At 50.8% G+C, this 5656-nt stretch overlaps 1 pseudogene; it reads right to left on the bottom strand.

The window, feature by feature from the left end:
• Window positions 1–4503: 4503 nt before the first annotated feature.
• On the bottom strand, window positions 4504–5440 carry LOC138448011 (large ribosomal subunit protein uL3 pseudogene; annotated as a pseudogene).
• Window positions 5441–5656: the final 216 nt, after the last annotated feature.

The raw sequence follows: 5656 nt of genomic DNA, 5'->3' as shown, positions 1-5656 counted from the left end.
TCCATTTGGACTCTCAGGCTCTCGGTGCTACTCTCGATTTGTGCCCTAAGTGTCTCAGTTGATGTTTCTATGTCTGCCTTAGTGCCCCCACATTCATCAGCATGGTCCTTGAGGAGCGTGGCCAGTTGCTGCTGTTGTTCGATCAACTGGTCGAGGGACTGTTGCCTCTGCTGGGCCAAGGCCATTTGCGGGGGTGTCACAGAGGGGCTGTTGTCCTCATGTTGCATTGCCACAGGGCTTGTGGGGGATGGCCAGTCGTCGTCTTGTGGGTGCCCCTGCGTGGTATCCTCATGGTGTACGGGATGAAACAAACAGGGGGATTGGGACAGGTCATGGATGGATCTGACTTCGGCATCCCCGTTTTCTGTGTCGGAGCATGCTGCCATCAATGGGGTGTCACCTATGGTGCTGCTGCCACCGGAGGCAGTGCCTTCTGTGGCATCCATTGGGGGGACCTGTGGTGGTGGTGTTGTGGGCATGCTGGCTGCTGGGGTGCCTGTTGATGTTCCCTCCTCTGTGCTGCCACCTGATTTGTGCTGCTGCCGTGTCTTGATGCGTGCAGCTGAGGTGGAGGGTCTCTGGCCGTTGGTCTTGGCCCTCTTTGCAGGTGTGCTGGTAGGGGTGTCCTGTAGCTCGTCGTTTGGATCGGACCCTGTGGTGGAGTAGAGGAGGGCGAGGGTTATTGGTGGGTCTGTGGGAATTGGAATGGCATTGTATCACATGCATTGGGGTGGTACCTGAGGGTGATTTGGGCCGGGCCCTTGGAGGTGCTTTGATTTGTGTGTGGAGTGAGGGTGCAGTTGTTTGGCAGCCTGCAGTTAGGGTGTGCCTGCTGCACGTGTAGTGCGTGTATTAGGGGTTTTTAATTATTTAAGTATTTATTGTGGGTTTTAACGTGCGCTATCAGGCCGATGTGTGTGGACGTTCTCCTGGACATGTGTTTCTGTTGCACTATGTGGACGCATGGTACTTCACATGGATGGACTGTGTGGATTTGGCATTGTTTTTTCTGGCCCACCTACCTGTATCTTCGGATGTCTGCACTCCTTTCTCCATCCCTCCGACTCCCTCTATGCTCTCCATTCCGATGGTGGAGGCACAGATTTCTTCCCAGGGGGTCAACTTGATGGGTGATTCAGGACCTCCCCCGGTGGCTGTGGCAATGTTGCGGTTGGCAGAGAGTATGCTGCGGACGCGTATCCGCAGGTCGTCCCATCGCTTGCGGCATTGCTGTGGGGTGCGGGGTGCGGTCCCCACCGCACTTACCCGCTGTGCCACCAGAGCCCATATGGCCTTCTTGTTTGCAAGTGCCGTCCTGGTCATTTGCGTGGAGAAGACGACGGCAGCATTCTCCTGGAGGGTCTCTGTTAGCACGGTGAGTTCCTCACGGGAGAAGTGGACCTGCCGCTTGCGGTCGCACGCTTTCTTCGCTGCTTTTCCCATTATTCTTGGTTTCGCTAGGGTGGTTGACGGGTTGGGGTGTGTTTCAGGGTAGTGATTTTAGTGGTTGTGTGGTTTTAGTGTATTTATAGGTGTACGCCGGGATGTTTCCCGTTCCGGGCCCATGTTTTAACTTCCGTTTCCGTATATTTCCGGGAACCGTACTTTCCGGTAGGCGCACACTGCGGTGACCGCTAAGAGGGGTGGCGGTATTGCACCTGGGGTGCCGTACGGCGGCGGTGTGGGCCGTTTTGGGGTCATTTCCGCCATCGCGGACTTTGCACTTCCGCCATGCCGTGGTGCTCGTGCCCGATGGGTCGGAATGGGCCGCACTTTGCTCCTTCGTGCAATGGCGGAAACGCTATTTACGCTGTGGCGCTCCGGTCAGTCGCTTTCCGCCAGGGTCGTAATGAGGGCCAATGAGTTTTGCAATAATCATTACTGTCCCCCTCCCCACTCAATGTAGTGACTTGATCTCCATGAAATGTCAATCACCAGACTTTAGTGTCCATGCCTGCGTTGTAACAGGCCTCCTATCCAGCTATTAACTTTTCTTTGGTGAAGTCCTCGAGGCAGTTCATTATTTTCCCCTTCTGAGGGGGAGTAAGTAGTCCATTCCGCCTAGGCTCCCCCCAGCAGTTGCTACAGTCATGACTTTTGCTTGCTCTGCTACTAACCATTGCCTGAATAAAACCAGAACTCCAACCCCTCCTATTCCCCCTCCACCCCTGCCCCCCTTTCCTAACATACCTACCTCCCCCCTATCCCTAAGACCCCCTCCCCCCAGCTCCAGCACCGTCTTTCCCTGGTAACCCCCATGGTTTCCTTCTGCTCCCCTATTCTGTGTAGATGATGGGCTTTCTTTTTCCAGCGGTTCTGACGTAGCACTGCCTTTACATCTTTCCTGCGGTTCCTGTCTCGTACGCCCTATGGGGGCCTCAGGTACTACGATGATGCTAACTCGTTCAATAATTGACCCCAGTCTATCGTAAGTGTGCTTACCCCCTTCCGGATCCCGTGCTGCTTTATGTAATCTACTTTCGCTAGCCCCCTTCGGCGTACCTCTTGAAGCCACAGTCGTATTGAGGGGCCGGACCCTTTCTTCCACTCCATTGCTATCCTCCTCTTGGCTAGTATAAGGAGGAATCCTGCTATTTTGTTTCTTTTCTTGTATTTTATTTCCCCCCCGGCATGATTCCCAACAAGCACACTGTGTGAGAGCATTCGTAGTTTCCCCCCGTCAGAGTGTTCACTCTATTGATCACCTCCTCCCAGTATGAGGCCACCGCTGGGCAGCTCCAGACCATGTGCCAGAACCCAGCATGTTCCTCTGACATCGTGTACAAGTGTGTGGCGTTGTGTGATTGATCACATTTAGCCTTTCCGGTGTTAGATACTCTCTGTGAAGGTAGTAGAACTGCGTGAGTTGGAATCTCACATTCCCGGACACCTTTTTAACATGCTCCCACATTCGTGTCCACTGCTCTTCTGAAATAAATACTCCCACATCTCTTTCCGATCTGTCCTTATTTGCGAGTCCCCCATACCCCCTTGGTGCCTGCAGTGCTGTATACATTCTCGATACTCTGCCCTGCCTTCATCCAAACCCAGTAGTGTTTGCAGAACCGGGTCCTCCTCCGTCTCTTCCGGGATGCCAGCCCACAGCTCAGCCATTTGTTTGACTACCCTGCCCTTTCGGTATTTGGTATGTTTGTCTCCATTCCTCAAACGTCTGTAGTTTCCCATCTTTGTACAGATCCCCCATCGTGGTACACTGTTTATCTACCAGTGATTTGAGACCCACGTTCAGCAGTGCCTTCCTGATTGTTGCATCAAACCCAATCGGGAGACTCCTGCAATATAATTGTTTCGGCTGTACCCTCTTCAGTAGCCTTGACCACAACGCCCGAACCGCTCCGAAGACCACTGTGTCTCCTCTCTCCGCTATGGGCCCCAATAGCAATTCTATACCCTGTCTCTCTGTTTGTACTTCCCCCAGTAAGCTTATCAATTCCCCCTCCGGCCCCGCTCGCCACCGTGCCGTTGTTTGCAATTGCACCACCATAAAATATATCTCAAAGTCTGGAAAGTTGAGACCCCCTTCCTCCCTTCTGCGACGTAGTGTCCGCAAAGCCACCCTGGTGCGTCCTGTGTGCCATAGCAGCTCCCCCAACATCTTACCCAGGTTCTTAAAAAATATATTTTTCACCACATATGGAATATTTGTAAAATAATATAAAAGGCGCGGGAGCACTACCATTTTACAGAGTGCGTCCCTCCCCATCAGAGATAATGGTAGATTCGTCCAAAATTTCACTGCATCCCCTATCCGTGATATAGCCCTCCCGGTGTTGTGGACAAATGTATCTTCCATTTCATGGTAAATTTGGATTCCCAAGTATTTAAAGGATTCCCATTCCCAACTGAGCTCTCCGCTCATGATCCCTTCCTCCCTTCTGTCCTTCAGACCTGCCAGCGGAAAAACCAATGATTTCTCTTTATTTACTTGAAACCCTGACAGAGTGCGGAAATTGCCTAGGACATCCAGGATTACCGGGATGTTGTGTCGTGGGTTGTCTATAAAGAGCAACACATCGTCTGCATAGAGCGATATATTGTGCATCACCCCTCCTGCCTGTATGTTCATTTCTCTGATGTATGACCGAATGCATCTTGCCAGCGGTTCCAACGCCAAGGCAAATATGATGGTAGAGACCGGGGTCCCTGGCGTGTGCCCCTCTCCAAGTGCCACTTTTGCGAGACCCATCCCCCTGTTTTTACCCTTGCCATGGGGTGAGTTATATAACATCCGCAACCATTTCAACATTCCTTCACCTATACCACATGCCTCCAACACCTAAAAGAGCCATGGCCATTCCAGCGAATCAAAGGCCTTGACCGCATCAACTGCCATCAAAGCCAGCTCTCTGTTCGAATTTTTGACTAGGTCCATCACATGGTGTACCCTGCAGAGTTTCATCCCTGTGTCTCTTCCCCCTACGAATCCACATTTTTTTTTTTTTAAATAATGTTTTTTTTCCAAATCAGACAAAAGCACCACATTAGAGGCACAAAGATCTAAGCAGTCTCCTTTTTGGTGACACGGTCCTTCTTGAGTGGTCCCATGAAAGCCTTCTTTTCCTCCATAGCCTAGAAACGGCGATGGCCGAACTTTGAGGTGGTGTCAATAAACTTGAGGTCAATCTTCTCTAGGGCACGTCGGCTAGCCTGTACCAGAAGTGACTTTCTCAGAGTACGTACTCGCTTCTTGGTCCCGATTACATAGCCCTTTAGCATGATGAAGTCATTAGTCACCTCACCGTAGTGCACAAAGCCACTCAGGGGGTTAATACTCTTGACAGGCAAGTCGTAGTCAGTAGATGCATTGTTCTTTATCACTTTGCCGTCCTTCGTGTGGTAACCTTGACCAATCTTGTAAATCTTCTTGTTTACTTCCGTTCGATGATGGTAGCCTTTCTGACCAGCAGGGGCAACAGAAAAGGCCACATGGGCTGGATGCCAACCTCCAATGCAAGCCACCTTTCGCAGACCTCTGTGGGTCTTGCTTGGCAGTTTCTTTGTGTGCCATCTGCTAGTTACACCTTTGTATCCCTTGCCCTTTGTAACTCCAATGACATCGATCCGGGCATCACCCTTGCTAGTCTATTCACTATCACTTTCCTCAAAATCTTTGTGTCAATATTTAGCAGTTAAATGGGTCTGTATGACGTGTAATGTTGTGGATCCCTCCTTTTTTAAACAGGACTTTGATTACCGCCTTCCTCATTGACTCCAGTAGCAATCCCTTTTGGAGTGCTTGGTCATAGACTTGTTTCAATTGGGGGACTAGAATATCTGTGAATGTTTGGTAGAATTCCACATGGAAGCCATTGCTACCTGGTGCTTTGTTCATCTGCATCAATTTGATTCCCCCCAGTATCTCCATCTCCTCTATTGGTAAATCCAGACTCTCTCTATACCCTTCATCCAGCCTGGGCATGTGCACCAACTCTAACAGATCTGAGACTTCTTGGTCCGAGTATGTCTTTTTGGACTAATGTAGATGTTGGTAGTAACTCGGGAAGACCTCATTTATCCCCCTTTGTGATGTCACCAGGCTTCCCTCTGAGTCCCTTATTTGCGTGATGGCCCCTCCTGGTGTTTCCCGTTTGATTAAGCAGGCCAGTAGCCTCCCTGCATTGTCCCTTTCCTCATG

Source organism: Ambystoma mexicanum, chromosome 3q (assembly GCF_040938575.1).
Source record: "Ambystoma mexicanum isolate Mex_15411 chromosome 3q, UKY_AmexF1_1, whole genome shotgun sequence".
NCBI classification, from domain to species: Eukaryota; Metazoa; Chordata; class Amphibia; order Caudata; family Ambystomatidae; genus Ambystoma; species Ambystoma mexicanum.
Note: the sequence above shows the minus strand (reverse complement) of the source record. Positions and strands in the feature narration are given on the sequence as shown.